The sequence below is a fragment of the Oncorhynchus kisutch genome, unplaced genomic scaffold (genome assembly GCF_002021735.2).
Source record: "Oncorhynchus kisutch isolate 150728-3 unplaced genomic scaffold, Okis_V2 scaffold1084, whole genome shotgun sequence".
Lineage (NCBI taxonomy): Eukaryota > Metazoa > Chordata > Actinopteri > Salmoniformes > Salmonidae > Oncorhynchus > Oncorhynchus kisutch.
The window spans coordinates 28858-48952 of NW_022263029.1; the positions used below are offsets into that span (position 1 = coordinate 28858).

Consider the following 20095-nt stretch of genomic DNA (forward strand, 5'->3'; position numbering starts at 1 on the left):
AGGATCTGAGTTAGGAGATACCATACATTCAGAATCTGAGTTAGGAGATACCACACATTCAGTACATGTGAGTTAGGAGATACCATACATTCAGGAACTGAGTTAGGAGATACCATACATTCATTAACTGAGTTTGGAGATACCATACATTCAGTTCCTGTGAGTTAGGGGATACCATACATTCAGTTCCTGTGAGTTATGAGATACCATACATTCAGGAACTGAGTTAGGAGATACCATACATTCAGTTCCTGTGAGTTAGGAGATACAATACATTCAGGATCTGAGTTAGGAGATACCATACATTCAGTTCCTGTGAGTTAGGAGATACCATACATTCAGGAACTGAGTTAGGATATACCATACATTCAGGATCTGAGTTAGGAGATACCATACATTCAGGAACTGAGTTAGGAGATAACATACATTCAGTTCCTGTGAGTTAGGATATACCATACATTCAGTTCCTGTGAGTTAGGAGATACCATACATTCAGGATCTGAGTTAGGAGATACCATACATTCAGGAACTGAGTTAGGAGATACCACACATTCAGGAACTGTGAGTTAGGAGATACTGCACATTCAGGATCTGAGTTAGGAGATACCACACATTCAGGAACTCTGAGTTAGGAGATACCATACATTCAGGATCTGAGTTAGGAGATACCATACATTCAGGATCTGAGTTAGGAGATACCATACATTCAGAATCTGAGTTAGGAGATACCATACATTCAGGAACTGAGTTAGGAGATACCATACATTCATTAACTGAGTTTGGAGATACCATACATTCAGTTCCTGTGAGTTAGGAGATACCATACATTCAGTTCCTGTGAGTTAGGAGATAGCATACATTCAGTTCCTGTGAGTTAGGAGGTACCATACATTCAGGATCTGAGTTAGGAGATACCATACATTCAGGAACTGAGTTAGGAGATACCACACATTCAGGAACTGTGAGTTAGGAGATACCATACATTCAGTTCCTTTGAGTTAGTAGATACCATACATTCAGTTCCTGTGAGTTAGGAGATACCATACATTCAGGATCTGAGTTAGGAGATACCATACATTCAGGAACTGAGTTAGGAGATACCATACATTCATTAACTGAGTTTGGAGATACCATACATTCAGTTCCTGTGAGTTAGGAGATACCATACATTCAGGATCTGAGTTAGGAGATACCATACATTCAGTTCCTGTGAGTTAGGAGATACCATACATTCAGTTCCTGTGAGTTAGGAGATACCATACATTCAGGATCTGAGTTAGGAGATACCATACAATCAGTTCCTGTGAGTTAGGAGATACCATACATTCAGAAACTGAGTTAGGAGATACCATACATTCAGGATCTGAGTTAGGAGATACCATACATTCAGGAACTGAGTTAGGAGATAACATACATTCAGTTCCTGTGAGTTAGGAGATACCATACATTCAAGATCTGAGTTAGGAGATACCATACATTCAGTTCCTGTGAGTTAGGAGATACCATACATTCAGTTCCTGTGAGTTAGGAGATACCACACATTCAGGATCTGAGTTAGGAGATACCACACATTCAGGATCTGAGTTAGGAGATACCATACATTCAGGATCTGAGTTAGGAGATACCATACATTCAGGAACTGAGTTAGGAGATACCACACATTCAGGATCTGAGTTAGGAGATACCATACATTCAGGATCTGAGTTAGGAGAAACCATACATTCAGGATCTGAGTTAGGAGATACCATACATTCAGAATCTGAGTTAGGAGACACCATACAGTCAGGAACTGAGTTAGGAGATACCACACATTCAGTTCCTGTGAGTTAGGAGATACCACACATTCAGTTCCTGTGAGTTAGGAGATACCATACATTCAGGAACTGAGTTAGGAGATACCATACATTCAGGATCTGATTTAGGAGATACCACACATTCAAGAAATCTGAGTTAGGAGATACCATACATTCAGGATCTGAGTTAGGAGATACCATACATTCAGGATCTGAGTTAGGAGATACCATACATTCAGAATCTGAGTTAGGAGATACCACACATTCAGTACATGTGAGTTAGGAGATACCATACATTCAGGAACTGAGTTAGGAGATACCATACATTCATTAACTGAGTTTGGAGATACCATACATTCAGTTCCTGTGAGTTAGGGGATACCATACATTCAGTTCCTGTGAGTTATGAGATACCATACATTCAGGAACTGAGTTAGGAGATACCATACATTCAGTTCCTGTGAGTTAGGAGATACAATACATTCAGGATCTGAGTTAGGAGATACCATACATTCAGTTCCTGTGAGTTAGGAGATACCATACATTCAGGAACTGAGTTAGGATATACCATACATTCAGGATCTGAGTTAGGAGATACCATACATTCAGGAACTGAGTTAGGAGATAACATACATTCAGTTCCTGTGAGTTAGGATATACCATACATTCAGTTCCTGTGAGTTAGGAGATACCATACATTCAGGATCTGAGTTAGGAGATACCATACATTCAGGAACTGAGTTAGGAGATACCACACATTCAGGAACTGTGAGTTAGGAGATACTGCACATTCAGGATCTGAGTTAGGAGATACCACACATTCAGGAACTCTGAGTTAGGAGATACCATACATTCAGGATCTGAGTTAGGAGATACCATACATTCAGGATCTGAGTTAGGAGATACCATACATTCAGAATCTGAGTTAGGAGATACCATACATTCAGGAACTGAGTTAGGAGATACCATACATTCATTAACTGAGTTTGGAGATACCATACATTCAGTTCCTGTGAGTTATGAGATACCATACATTCAGGAACTGAGTTAGGAGATACCATACATTCAGTTCCTGTGAGTTATGAGATACCATACATTCAGGATCTGAGTTAGGAGATACCATACATTCAGTTCCTGTGAGTTAGGAGATACCATACATTCAGGAACTGAGTTAGGAGATACCATACATTCAGGATCTGAGTTAGGAGATACCATACATTCAGGAACTGAGTTAGGAGATAACATACATTCAGTTCCTGTGAGTTAGGAGATACCATACATTCAGTTCCTGTGAGTTAGGAGATACCATACATTCAGTTCCTGTGAGTTAGGAGATACCATACATTCAGTACCTGTGAGTTAGGAGATACCATACATTCAGGAACTGAGTTAGGAGATACCATACATTCATTAACTGAGTTTGGAGATACCATACATTCAGTTCCTGTGAGTTAGGAGATACCATACATTCAGGATCTGAGTTAGGAGATACCATACATTCAGTTCCTGTGAGTTAGGAGATACCATACATTCAGGAACTGAGTTAGGAGATACTATACATTCAGTTCCTGTGAGTTAGGAGATACCATACATTCAGGATCTGAGTTAGGAGATACCATACATTCAGTTCCTGTGAGTTAGGAGATACCATACATTCAGGAACTGAGTTAGGAGATACCATACATTCAGGAACTGAGTTAGGAGATACCATACATTCAGGAACTGAGTTAGGAGATACCATACATTCAGTTCATGTGAGTTAGGAGATACCATACATTCAAGATCTGAGTTAGGAGATACCATACATTCAGTTCCTGTGAGTTAGGAGATACCATACATTCAGGAACTGAGTTAGGAGATACCATACATTCAGGATCTGAGTTAGGAGATACCATACATTCAGGAACTGAGTTAGGAGATACCACACATTCAGGAACTGTGAGTTAGGAGATACTGCACATTCAGGATCTGAGTTAGGAGATACCACACATTCAGGAACTCTGAGTTAGGAGATACCATACATTCAGGATCTGAGTTAGGAGATACCATACATTCAGGATCTGAGTTAGGAGATACCATACATTCAGAATCTGAGTTAGGAGATACCATACATTCAGGATCTGAGTTAGGAGATACCATACATTCAGTTCCTGTGAGTTTAGAGATACCACACATTCAGTACCTGTGAGTTAGGAGATACCATACATTCAGGAACTGAGTTAGGAGATACCATACATTCATTAACTGAGTTTGGAGATACCATACATTCAGTTCCTGTGAGTTAGGAGATACCATACATTCAGGATCTGAGTTAGGAAATACCATACATTCAGTTCCTGTGAGTTATGAGATACCATACATTCAGGAACTGAGTTAGGAGATACCATACATTCAGTTCCTGTGAGTTAGGAGATACCATACATTCAGTTCCTGTGAGTTAGGAGATACCATACATTCAGTTCCTGTGAGTTAGGAGATACCATACATTCAGGATCTTAGTTAGGAGATACCATACATTCAGGAACTGAGTTAGGAGATACCACACATTCAGGAACTGTGAGTTAGGAGATACTGCACATTCAGGATCTGAGTTAGGAGATACCACACATTCAGGAACTCTGAGTTAGGAGATACCATACATTCAGTTCCTGTGAGTTAGGAGATACCATACATTCAGGATCTGAGTTAGGAGATACCATACATTCAGGAACTGAGTTAGGAGATACCACACATTCAGGAACTGTGAGTTAGGAGATACTGCACATTCAGGATCTGAGTTAGGAGATACCACACATTCAGGAACTCTGAGTTAGGATATACCATACATTCAGTTCCTGTGAGTTAGGAGATACCATACATTCAGTTCCTTTGAGTTAGGAGATACCATACATTCAGGATCTGAGTTAGGAGATACCATACATTCAGGAACTGAGTTAGGAGATACCACACATTCAGGAACTGTGAGTTAGGAGATACTGCACATTCAGGATCTGAGTTAGGAGATACCACACATTCAGGAACTCTGAGTTAGGAGATACCATACATTCAGGATCTGAGTTAGGAGATACCATACATTCAGGATCTGAGTTAGGAGATACCATACATTCAGGAACTGAGTTAGGAGATACCATACATTCAGTTCATGTGAGTTAGGAGATACCATACATTCAAGATCTGAGTTAGGAGATACCATACATTCAGTTCCTGTGAGTTAGGAGATACCATACATTCAGGAACTGAGTTAGGAGATACCATACATTCAGGATCTGAGTTAGGAGATACCATACATTCAGGATCTGAGTTAGGAGATACCACACATTCAGGAACTGTGAGTTAGGAGATACTGCACATTCAGGATCTGAGTTAGGAGATACCACACATTCAGGAACTCTGAGTTAGGAGATACCATACATTCAGGATCTGAGTTAGGAGATACCATACATTCAGGATCTGAGTTAGGAGATACCATACATTCAGAATCTGAGTTAGGAGATACCATACATTCAGGATCTGAGTTAGGAGATACCATACATTCAGTTCCTGTGAGTTTAGAGATACCACACATTCAGTACCTGTGAGTTAGGAGATACCATACATTCAGGAACTGAGTTAGGAGATACCATACATTCATTAACTGAGTTTGGAGATACCATACATTCAGTTCCTGTGAGTTAGGAGATACCATACATTCAGGATCTGAGTTAGGAAATACCATACATTCAGTTCCTGTGAGTTATGAGATACCATACATTCAGGAACTGAGTTAGGAGATACCATACATTCAGTTCCTGTGAGTTAGGAGATACCATACATTCAGTTCCTGTGAGTTAGGAGATACCATACATTCAGTTCCTGTGAGTTAGGAGATACCATACATTCAGGATCTTAGTTAGGAGATACCATACATTCAGGAACTGAGTTAGGAGATACCACACATTCAGGAACTGTGAGTTAGGAGATACTGCACATTCAGGATCTGAGTTAGGAGATACCACACATTCAGGAACTCTGAGTTAGGAGATACCATACATTCAGTTCCTGTGAGTTAGGAGATACCATACATTCAGGATCTGAGTTAGGAGATACCATACATTCAGGAACTGAGTTAGGAGATACCACACATTCAGGAACTGTGAGTTAGGAGATACTGCACATTCAGGATCTGAGTTAGGAGATACCACACATTCAGGAACTCTGAGTTAGGATATACCATACATTCAGTTCCTGTGAGTTAGGAGATACCATACATTCAGTTCCTTTGAGTTAGGAGATACCATACATTCAGGATCTGAGTTAGGAGATACCATACATTCAGGAACTGAGTTAGGAGATACCACACATTCAGGAACTGTGAGTTAGGAGATACTGCACATTCAGGATCTGAGTTAGGAGATACCACACATTCAGGAACTCTGAGTTAGGAGATACCATACATTCAGGATCTGAGTTAGGAGATACCATACATTCAGGATCTGAGTTAGGAGATACCATACATTCAGTTCCTGTGAGTTAAGAGATACCACACATTCAGTACCTGTGAGTTAGGAGATACCATACATTCAGGATCTGAGTTAGGAGATACCATACATTCAGGATCTGAGTTAGGAGATACCATACATTCAGTTCCTGTGAGTTAGGAGATACCATACATTCAGTTCCTGTGAGTTATGAGATACCATACATTCAGGAACTGAGTTAGGAGATACCATACATTCAGTTCCTGTGAGTTAGGAGATACCATACATTCAGGATCTGAGTTAGGAGATACCATACATTCAGTTCCTGTGAGTTAGGAGATACCATACATTCAGGAACTGAGTTAGGAGATACCATACATTCAGGAACTGAGTTAGGAGATACCATACATTCAGGAACTGAGTTAGGAGATACCATACATTCAGTTCATGTGAGTTAGGAGAAACCATACATTCAGGAACTGAGTTAGGAGATACCATACATTCAGTTCCTGTGAGTTAGGAGATACCATACATTCAGGAACTGAGTTAGGCTATACCATACATTCAGGATCTGAGTTAGGAGATACCATACATTCAGGAACTGAGTTAGGAGATAACATACATTCAGTTCCTGTGAGTTAGGAGATACCATACATTCAGTTCCCGTGAGTTAGGAGATACCATACATTCAGTTCCTGTGAGTTAGGAGATACCATACATTCAGGATCTGAGTTAGGAGATACCATACATTCAGGAACTGAGTTAGGAGATACCACACATTCAGGAACTGTGAGTTAGGAGATACTGCACATTCAGGATCTGAGTTAGGAGATACCACACATTCAGGAACTCTGAGTTAGGAGATACCATACATTCAGTTCCTGTGAGTTAGGAGATACCATACATTCAGTTCCTGTGAGTTAGGAGATACCATACATTCAGGATCTGAGTTAGGAGATACCATACATTCAGGAACTGAGTTAGGAGATACCACACATTCAGGAACTGTGAGTTAGGAGATACTGCACATTCAGGATCTGAGTTAGGAGATACCACACAATCAGGAACTCTGAGTTAGGAGATACCATACATTCAGGATCTGAGTTAGGAGATACCATACATTCAGGATCTGAGTTAGGAGATACCATACATTCAGAATCTGAGTTAGGAGATACCATACATTCAGGATCTGAGTTAGGAGATACCATACATTCAGTTCCTGTGAGTTTAGAGATACCACACATTCAGTACCTGTGAGTTAGGAGATACCATACATTCAGGAACTGAGTTAGGAGATACCATACATTCATTAACTGAGTTTGGAGATACCATACATTCAGTTCCTGTGAGTTAGGAGATACCATACATTCAGGATCTGAGTTAGGAAATACCATACATTCAGTTCCTGTGAGTTATGAGATACCATACATTCAGGAACTGAGTTAGGAGATACCATACATTCAGTTCCTGTGAGTTAGGAGATACCATACATTCAGGATATGAGTTAGGAGATACCATACATTCAGTTCCTGTGAGTTAGGAGATACCATACATTCAGGAACTGAGTTAGGAGATACCATACATTCAGGATCTGAGTTAGGAGATACCATACATTCAGGAACTGAGTTAGGAGATAACATACATTCAGTTCCTGTGAGTTAGGAGATACCATACATTCAGTTCCTGTGAGTTAGGAGATACCATACATTCAGTTCCTGTGAGTTAGGAGATACCATACATTCAGGATCTGAGTTAGGAGATACCATACATTCAGGAACTGAGTTAGGAGATACCACACATTCAGGAACTGTGAGTTAGGAGATACTGCACATTCAGGATCTGAGTTAGGAGATACCACACATTCAGGAACTGAGTTAGGAGATACCACACATTCAGGAACTGTGAGTTAGGAGATACTGCACATTCAGGATCTGAGTTAGGAGATACCACACATTCAGGAACTCTGAGTTAGGATATACCATACATTCAGTTCCTGTGAGTTAGGAGATACCATACATTCAGTTCCTGTGAGTTAGGAGATACCATACATTCAGGATCTGAGTTAGGAGATACCATACATTCAGGAACTGAGTTAGGAGATACCACACATTCAGGAACTGTGAGTTAGGAGATACTGCACATTCAGGATCTGAGTTAGGAGATACCACACATTCAGGAACTCTGAGTTAGGAGATACCATACATTCAGGATCTGAGTTAGGAGATACCATACATTCAGAATCTGAGTTAGGAGATACCATACATTCAGGATCTGAGTTAGGAGATACCATACATTCAGTTCCTGTGAGTTAAGAGATACCACACATTCAGTACCTGTGAGTTAGGAGATGCCATACATTCAGGAACTGAGTTAGGAGATACCATACATTCATTAACTGAGTTTGGAGATACCATACATTCAGTTCCTGTGAGTTAGGAGATACCATACATTCAGGATCTGAGTTAGGAGATACCATACATTCAGTTCCTGTGAGTTATGAGATACCATACATTCAGGAACTGAGTTAGGAGATACCATACATTCAGTTCCTGTGAGTTAGGAGATACCATACATTCAGGATCTGAGTTAGGAGATACCATACATTCAGTTCCTGTGAGTTAGGAGATACCATACATTCAGGAACTGAGTTAGGAGATACCATACATTCAGGAACTGAGTTAGGAGATACCATACATTCAGGAACTGAGTTAGGAGATACCATACATTCAGTTCATGTGAGTTAGGAGAAACCATACATTCAGGAACTGAGTTAGGAGATACCATACATTCAGTTCCTGTGAGTTAGGAGATACCATACATTCAGGAACTGAGTTAGGCTATACCATACATTCAGGATCTGAGTTAGGAGATACCATACATTCAGGAACTGAGTTAGGAGATAACATACATTCAGTTCCTGTGAGTTAGGAGATACCATACATTCAGTTCCCGTGAGTTAGGAGATACCATACATTCAGTTCCTGTGAGTTAGGAGATACCATACATTCAGGATCTGAGTTAGGAGATACCATACATTCAGGAACTGAGTTAGGAGATACCATACATTCAGTTCCTGTGAGTTAGGAGATACCATACATTCAGTTCCTGTGAGTTAGGAGATACCATACATTCAGGATCTGAGTTAGGAGATACCATACATTCAGGAACTGAGTTAGGAGATACCACACATTCAGGAACTGTGAGTTAGGAGATACTGCACATTCAGGATCTGAGTTAGGAGATACCACACAATCAGGAACTCTGAGTTAGGAGATACCATACATTCAGGATCTGAGTTAGGAGATACCATACATTCAGGATCTGAGTTAGGAGATACCATACATTCAGAATCTGTGTTAGGAGATACCATACATTCAGGATCTGAGTTAGGAGATACCATACATTCAGTTCCTGTGAGTTTAGAGATACCACACATTCAGTACCTGTGAGTTAGGAGATACCATACATTCAGGAACTGAGTTAGGAGATACCATACATTCATTAACTGAGTTTGGAGATACCATACATTCAGTTCCTGTGAGTTAGGAGATACCATACATTCAGGATCTGAGTTAGGAAATACCATACATTCAGTTCCTGTGAGTTATGAGATACCATACATTCAGGAACTGAGTTAGGAGATACCATACATTCAGTTCCTGTGAGTTAGGAGATACCATACATTCAGGATATGAGTTAGGAGATACCATACATTCAGTTCCTGTGAGTTAGGAGATACCATACATTCAGGAACTGAGTTAGGAGATACCATACATTCAGGATCTGAGTTAGGAGATACCATACATTCAGGAACTGAGTTAGGAGATAACATACATTCAGTTCCTGTGAGTTAGGAGATACCATACATTCAGTTCCTGTGAGTTAGGAGATACCATACATTCAGTTCCTGTGAGTTAGGAGATACCATACATTCAGGATCTGAGTTAGGAGATACCATACATTCAGGAACTGAGTTAGGAGATACCACACATTCAGGAACTGTGAGTTAGGAGATACTGCACATTCAGGATCTGAGTTAGGAGATACCACACATTCAGGAACTGAGTTAGGAGATACCACACATTCAGGAACTGTGAGTTAGGAGATACTGCACATTCAGGATCTGAGTTAGGAGATACCACACATTCAGGAACTCTGAGTTAGGATATACCATACATTCAGTTCCTGTGAGTTAGGAGATACCATACATTCAGTTCCTGTGAGTTAGGAGATACCATACATTCAGGATCTGAGTTAGGAGATACCATACATTCAGGAACTGAGTTAGGAGATACCACACATTCAGGAACTGTGAGTTAGGAGATACTGCACATTCAGGATCTGAGTTAGGAGATACCACACATTCAGGAACTCTGAGTTAGGAGATACCATACATTCAGGATCTGAGTTAGGAGATACCATACATTCAGAATCTGAGTTAGGAGATACCATACATTCAGGATCTGAGTTAGGAGATACCATACATTCAGTTCCTGTGAGTTAAGAGATATCACACATTCAGTACCTGTGAGTTAGGAGATGCCATACATTCAGGAACTGAGTTAGGAGATACCATACATTCATTAACTGAGTTTGGAGATACCATACATTCAGTTCCTGTGAGTTAAGAGATACCATACATTCAGGATCTGAGTTAGGAGATACCATACATTCAGTTCCTGTGAGTTATGAGATACCATACATTCAGGAACTGAGTTAGGAGATACCATACATTCAGTTCCTGTGAGTTAGGAGATACCATACATTCAGGATCTGAGTTAGGAGATACCATACATTCAGTTCCTGTGAGTTAGGAGATACCATACATTCAGGAACTGAGTTAGGAGATACCATACATTCAGGAACTGAGTTAGGAGATACCATACATTCAGGAACTGAGTTAGGAGATACCATACATTCAGGATCTGAGTTAGGAGATACCATACATTCAGAATCTGAGTTAGGAGATACCATACATTCAGGATCTGAGTTAGGAGATACCATACATTCAGTTCCTGTGAGTTAAGAGATACCACACATTCAGTACCTGTGAGTTAGGAGATGCCATACATTCAGGAACTGAGTTAGGAGATACCATACATTCATTACCTGAGTTTGGAGATACCATACATTCAGTTCCTGTGAGTTAGGAGATACCATACATTCAGGATCTGAGTTAGGAGATACCATACATTCAGTTCCTGTGAGTTATGAGATACCATACATTCAGGAACTGAGTTAGGAGATACCATACATTCAGTTCCTGTGAGTTAGGAGATACCATACATTCAGGATCTGAGTTAGGAGATACCATACATTCAGTTCCTGTGAGTTAGGAGATACCATACATTCAGGAACTGAGTTAGGAGATACCATACATTCAGGAACTGAGTTAGGAGATACCATACATTCAGGAACTGAGTTAGGAGATACCATACATTCAGTTCATGTGAGTTAGGAGAAACCATACATTCAGGAACTGAGTTAGGAGATACCATACATTCAGTTCCTGTGAGTTAGGAGATACCATACATTCAGGAACTGAGTTAGGCTATACCATACATTCAGGATCTGAGTTAGGAGATACCATACATTCAGGAACTGAGTTAGGAGATAACATACATTCAGTTCCTGTGAGTTAGGAGATACCATACATTCAGTTCCCGTGAGTTAGGAGATACCATACATTCAGTTCCTGTGAGTTAGGAGATACCATACATTCAGGATCTGAGTTAGGAGATACCATACATTCAGGAACTGAGTTAGGAGATACCATACATTCAGTTCCTGTGAGTTAGGAGATACCATACATTCAGTTCCTGTGAGTTAGGAGATACCATACATTCAGGATCTGAGTTAGGAGATACCATACATTCAGGAACTGAGTTAGGAGATACCACACATTCAGGAACTGTGAGTTAGGAGATACTGCACATTCAGGATCTGAGTTAGGAGATACCACACAATCAGGAACTCTGAGTTAGGAGATACCATACATTCAGGATCTGAGTTAGGAGATACCATACATTCAGGATCTGAGTTAGGAGATACCATACATTCAGAATCTGTGTTAGGAGATACCATACATTCAGGATCTGAGTTAGGAGATACCATACATTCAGTTCCTGTGAGTTTAGAGATACCACACATTCAGTACCTGTGAGTTAGGAGATACCATACATTCAGGAACTGAGTTAGGAGATACCATACATTCATTAACTGAGTTTGGAGATACCATACATTCAGTTCCTGTGAGTTAGGAGATACCATACATTCAGGATCTGAGTTAGGAAATACCATACATTCAGTTCCTGTGAGTTATGAGATACCATACATTCAGGAACTGAGTTAGGAGATACCATACATTCAGTTCCTGTGAGTTAGGAGATACCATACATTCAGGATATGAGTTAGGAGATACCATACATTCAGTTCCTGTGAGTTAGGAGATACCATACATTCAGGAACTGAGTTAGGAGATACCATACATTCAGGATCTGAGTTAGGAGATACCATACATTCAGGAACTGAGTTAGGAGATAACATACATTCAGTTCCTGTGAGTTAGGAGATACCATACATTCAGTTCCTGTGAGTTAGGAGATACCATACATTCAGTTCCTGTGAGTTAGGAGATACCATACATTCAGGATCTGAGTTAGGAGATACCATACATTCAGGAACTGAGTTAGGAGATACCACACATTCAGGAACTGTGAGTTAGGAGATACTGCACATTCAGGATCTGAGTTAGGAGATACCACACATTCAGGAACTGAGTTAGGAGATACCACACATTCAGGAACTGTGAGTTAGGAGATACTGCACATTCAGGATCTGAGTTAGGAGATACCACACATTCAGGAACTCTGAGTTAGGATATACCATACATTCAGTTCCTGTGAGTTAGGAGATACCATACATTCAGTTCCTGTGAGTTAGGAGATACCATACATTCAGGATCTGAGTTAGGAGATACCATACATTCAGGAACTGAGTTAGGAGATACCACACATTCAGGAACTGTGAGTTAGGAGATACTGCACATTCAGGATCTGAGTTAGGAGATACCACACATTCAGGAACTCTGAGTTAGGAGATACCATACATTCAGGATCTGAGTTAGGAGATACCATACATTCAGAATCTGAGTTAGGAGATACCATACATTCAGGATCTGAGTTAGGAGATACCATACATTCAGTTCCTGTGAGTTAAGAGATATCACACATTCAGTACCTGTGAGTTAGGAGATGCCATACATTCAGGAACTGAGTTAGGAGATACCATACATTCATTACCTGAGTTTGGAGATACCATACATTCAGTTCCTGTGAGTTAGGAGATACCATACATTCAGGATCTGAGTTAGGAGATACCATACATTCAGTTCCTGTGAGTTATGAGATACCATACATTCAGGAACTGAGTTAGGAGATACCATACATTCAGTTCCTGTGAGTTAGGAGATACCATACATTCAGGATCTGAGTTAGGAGATACCATACATTCAGTTCCTGTGAGTTAGGAGATACCATACATTCAGGAACTGAGTTAGGAGATACCATACATTCAGGAACTGAGTTAGGAGATACCATACATTCAGGAACTGAGTTAGGAGATACCATACATTCAGTTCATGTGAGTTAGGAGAAACCATACATTCAGGAACTGAGTTAGGAGATACCATACATTCAGTTCCTGTGAGTTAGGAGATACCATACATTCAGGAACTGAGTTAGGCTATACCATACATTCAGGATCTGAGTTAGGAGATACCATACATTCAGGAACTGAGTTAGGAGATAACATACATTCAGTTCCTGTGAGTTAGGAGATACCATACATTCAGTTCCCGTGAGTTAGGAGATACCATACATTCAGTTCCTGTGAGTTAGGAGATACCATACATTCAGGATCTGAGTTAGGAGATACCATACATTCAGGAACTGAGTTAGGAGATACCATACATTCAGTTCCTGTGAGTTAGGAGATACCATACATTCAGTTCCTGTGAGTTAGGAGATACCATACATTCAGGATCTGAGTTAGGAGATACCATACATTCAGGAACTGAGTTAGGAGATACCACACATTCAGGAACTGTGAGTTAGGAGATACTGCACATTCAGGATCTGAGTTAGGAGATACCACACAATCAGGAACTCTGAGTTAGGAGATACCATACATTCAGGATCTGAGTTAGGAGATACCATACATTCAGGATCTGAGTTAGGAGATACCATACATTCAGAATCTGTGTTAGGAGATACCATACATTCAGGATCTGAGTTAGGAGATACCATACATTCAGTTCCTGTGAGTTTAGAGATACCACACATTCAGTACCTGTGAGTTAGGAGATACCATACATTCAGGAACTGAGTTAGGAGATACCATACATTCATTAACTGAGTTTGGAGATACCATACATTCAGTTCCTGTGAGTTAGGAGATACCATACATTCAGGATCTGAGTTAGGAAATACCATACATTCAGTTCCTGTGAGTTATGAGATACCATACATTCAGGAACTGAGTTAGGAGATACCATACATTCAGTTCCTGTGAGTTAGGAGATACCATACATTCAGGATATGAGTTAGGAGATACCATACATTCAGTTCCTGTGAGTTAGGAGATACCATACATTCAGGAACTGAGTTAGGAGATACCATACATTCAGGATCTGAGTTAGGAGATACCATACATTCAGGAACTGAGTTAGGAGATAACATACATTCAGTTCCTGTGAGTTAGGAGATACCATACATTCAGTTCCTGTGAGTTAGGAGATACCATACATTCAGTTCCTGTGAGTTAGGAGATACCATACATTCAGGATCTGAGTTAGGAGATACCATACATTCAGGAACTGAGTTAGGAGATACCACACATTCAGGAACTGTGAGTTAGGAGATACTGCACATTCAGGATCTGAGTTAGGAGATACCACACATTCAGGAACTGAGTTAGGAGATACCACACATTCAGGAACTGTGAGTTAGGAGATACTGCACATTCAGGATCTGAGTTAGGAGATACCACACATTCAGGAACTCTGAGTTAGGATATACCATACATTCAGTTCCTGTGAGTTAGGAGATACCATACATTCAGTTCCTGTGAGTTAGGAGATACCATACATTCAGGATCTGAGTTAGGAGATACCATACATTCAGGAACTGAGTTAGGAGATACCACACATTCAGGAACTGTGAGTTAGGAGATACTGCACATTCAGGATCTGAGTTAGGAGATACCACACATTCAGGAACTCTGAGTTAGGAGATACCATACATTCAGGATCTGAGTTAGGAGATACCATACATTCAGAATCTGAGTTAGGAGATACCATACATTCAGGATCTGAGTTAGGAGATACCATACATTCAGTTCCTGTGAGTTAAGAGATATCACACATTCAGTACCTGTGAGTTAGGAGATGCCATACATTCAGGAACTGAGTTAGGAGATACCATACATTCATTAACTGAGTTTGGAGATACCATACATTCAGTTCCTGTGAGTTAGGAGATACCATACATTCAGGATCTGAGTTAGGAGATACCATACATTCAGTTCCTGTGAGTTATGAGATACCATACATTCAGGAACTGAGTTAGGAGATACCATACATTCAGTTCCTGTGAGTTAGGAGATACCATACATTCAGGATCTGAGTTAGGAGATACCATACATTCAGTTCCTGTGAGTTAGGAGATACCATACATTCAGGAACTGAGTTAGGAGATACCATACATTCAGGAACTGAGTTAGGAGATACCATACATTCAGGAACTGAGTTAGGAGATACCATACATTCAGTTCATGTGAGTTAGGAGAAACCATACATTCAGGAACTGAGTTAGGAGATACCATACATTCAGTTCCTGTGAGTTAGGAGATACCATACATTCAGGAACTGAGTTAGGCTATACCATACATTCAGGATCTGAGTTAGGAGATACCATACATTCAGGAACTGAGTTAGGAGATAACATACATTCAGTTCCTGTGAGTTAGGAGATACCATACATTCAGTTCCCGTGAGTTAGGAGATACCATACATTCAGTTCCTGTGAGTTAGGAGATACCATACATTCAGGATCTGAGTTAGGAGATACCATACATTCAGGAACTGAGTTAGGAGATACCACACATTCAGGAACTGTGAGTTAGGAGATACTGCACATTCAGGATCTGAGTTAGGAGATACCACACATTCAGGAACTCTGAGTTAGGAGATACCATACATTCAGTTCCTGTGAGTTAGGAGATACCATACATTCAGTTCCTGTGAGTTAGGAGATACCATACATTCAGGATCTGAGTTAGGAGATACCATACATTCAGGAACTGAGTTAGGAGATACCACACATTCAGGAACTGTGAGTTAGGAGATACTGCACATTCAGGATCTGAGTTAGGAGATACCACACATTCAGGAACTCTGAGTTAGGAGATACCATACATTCAGGATCTGAGTTAGGAGATACCATACATTCAGGATCTGAGTTAGGAGATACCATACATTCAGAATCTGAGTTAGGAGATACCATACATTCAGGATCTGAGTTAGGAGATACCATACATTCAGTTCCTGTGAGTTTAGAGATACCACACATTCAGTACCTGTGAGTTAGGAGATACCATACATTCAGGAACTGAGTTAGGAGATACCATACATTCATTAACTGAGTTTGGAGATACCATACATTCAGTTCCTGTGAGTTAGGAGATACCATACATTCAGGATCTGAGTTAGGAAATACCATACATTCAGTTCCTGTGAGTTATGAGATACCATACATTCAGGAACTGAGTTAGGAGATACCATACATTCAGTTCCTGTGAGTTAGGAGATACCATACATTCAGGATATGAGTTAGGAGATACCATACATTCAGTTCCTGTGAGTTAGGAGATACCATACATTCAGGAACTGAGTTAGGAGATACCATACATTCAGGATCTGAGTTAGGAGATACCATACATTCAGGAACTGAGTTAGGAGATAACATACATTCAGTTCCTGTGAGTTAGGAGATACCATACATTCAGTTCCTGTGAGTTAGGAGATACCATACATTCAGTTCCTGTGAGTTAGGAGATACCATACATTCAGGATCTGAGTTAGGAGATACCATACATTCAGGAACTGAGTTAGGAGATACCACACATTCAGGAACTGTGAGTTAGGAGATACTGCACATTCAGGATCTGAGTTAGGAGATACCACACATTCAGGAACTCTGAGTTAGGAGATACCATACATTCAGTTCCTGTGAGTTAGGAGATACCATACATTCAGTTCCTGTGAGTTAGGAGATACCATACATTCAGGATCTGAGTTAGGAGATACCATACATTCAGGATCTGAGTTAGGAGATACCATACATTCAGGAACTGAGTTAGGAGATACCACACATTCAGGAACTGTGAGTTAGGAGATACTGCACATTCAGGATCTGAGTTAGGAGATATCACACATTCAGGAACTCTGAGTTAGGAGATACCATACATTCAGGATCTGAGTTAGGAGATACCATACATTCAGGATCTGAGTTAGGAGATACCATACATTCAGAATCTGAGTTAGGAGATACCATACATTCAGGATCTGAGTTAGGAGATACCATACATTCAGTTCCTGTGAGTTTAGAGATACCACACATTCAGTACCTGTGAGTTAGGAGATACCATACATTCAGGAACTGAGTTAGGAGATACCATACATTCATTAACTGAGTTTGGAGATACCATACATTCAGTTCCTGTGAGTTAGGAGATACCATACATTCAGGATCTGAGTTAGGAAATACCATACATTCAGTTCCTGTGAGTTATGAGATACCATACATTCAGGAACTGAGTTAGGAGATACCATACATTCAGTTCCTGTGAGTGAGGAGATAACATACATGCAGTTCCTGTGAGTTAGGAGATACCATACATTCAGTTCCTGTGAGTTAGGAGATACCATACATTCAGTTCCTGTGAGTTAGGAGATACCATACATTCAGTTCCTGTGAGTTAGGAGATACCATACATTCAGGATCTGATTTAGGAGATACCATACATTCAGGATCTGAGTTAGGAGATACCATACATTCAGGAACTGTGAGTTAGGAGATACTGCACATTCAGGATCTGAGTTAGGAGATACCACACATTCAGGAACTGTGAGTTAGGAGATACCATACATTCAGGATCTGAGTTAGGAGATACCATACATTCAGGAACTGAGTTAGGAGACACCACACATTCAGGATCTGAGTTAGGAGATACCATACATTCAGTTCCTGTGAGTTAGGAGATACCATACATTCAGGATCTGAGTTCGGAGATATCATACATTCAGGAACTGTGAGTTAGGAGATACTGCACATTCAGGATCTGAGTTAGAGGATACCACACATTCAGGAACTGTGAGTTAGGAGATACTGCACATTCAGGATCTGAGTTAGGAGATACCACACATTCAGGAACTGTGAGTTAGGAGATACCACACATTAAGGATCTGTGAGTTAGGAGATACTGCACATTCAGGATCCGAGTTAGGAGATACCACACATTCAGGAACTGTGAGTTAGGAGATACCACACATTCAGGAACTGTGAGTTAGGAGATACCACACACACAGGAACACAGACACCTATGCAAGTGTACACAGACTCACACTGAGAGACTGACAGACTGAGAGACTGAGAGACTGAGAGATTGACAGACTGAGAGAATGAGAGACTGAGACTGACAGACTGAGAGATTGACAGACTGAGAGACTGAGAGACTGCCAGACTGAGAGACTGACAGACTGAGAGACTGAGACACCCTAGAGACTGACAGACTGAGAGACTGAGACACTGAGAGACTGCCAGACTGAGAGACTGAGAGACTGACAGACTGAGAGACTGAGAGACTGGCAGACTGAGACACTGAGAGACTGAGACACTGAGAGACTGAGACACTGAGAGACTGAGACACTGAGAGACTGACAGACTGAGACACTGAGAGACTGACAGACTGAGAGATTGAGACACTGACAGATTGACAGACTGAGACACTGACAGACTGTCATCTCTGTGTTCTTCATTCCCTCCCTCCTTCCCTCCCTCTGTCTCTCTCTAGTCGTCTGAACAACAATGAGTTTTCAGTGCTGGAGGCGACCGGGTTCTTTAAGAGGCTGCCTCAGCTCAAGAAGATGTAAGTATCTCAGCCAATCAATGGTTCCCAAGGTTCATTCAGTCAATCAATGGTTCCCAATGTTCATTCAGCCAATCAATGGTTCCCAAGGTTCATTCAGCCAATCAATGGTTCCCAAGGTTCATTCAGTCTATCCCTCCCTCCCTTCTCCTCTCTCTCTGTCTCTCCTCTCTCTCTGTCTGTCTCTCTCTCTGTCTCTCTCTGTCTCCTCTCTCTCTCTGTCTGTCTCTCTCCTCTCTCCTCTCTCCTCTCTCTCTCTCTCTCCTCTGTCTCTCTCTCTCCTTAGGAACCGACGTATCTCTCTCTCCTCTCTCTCTCTGTCTCCTACTCTCTCTCTCTCTCGGTCTGTCTGTCTCTGTCTCTCTCGCTCCTTAGTAACAGACGGTATCTCTCTCTCTGCTCTCTCTCTCTGTCTCTCTCTCTCTCATCTCTCTCCTCTCTCTCCTCTCCCTCATCTCTCTCTCCTTCCTATCTCTCTCTCTCTCTCTGTCTGTCTTTGTCTCTCCTCTTCATCTCTCCTTAGTAACAGACGTATCTCTCTCTCCTCACGTCTCTGCTCTCTCATCTCTCTCTCTCTATCTCTCGTCCTTCTGTCTTTGTCTCTCTCTCTCCTGTAGTACCGACGTATCTCTCTCTCTC

The 20095-nt window shown here is 40.8% G+C and overlaps 1 pseudogene; it reads left to right on the top strand.

The window, feature by feature from the left end:
• LOC116364460 (slit homolog 2 protein-like) overlaps positions 1–20095 on the top strand; it is an 83720-nt pseudogene that overhangs the window by 28326 nt on the left and 35299 nt on the right.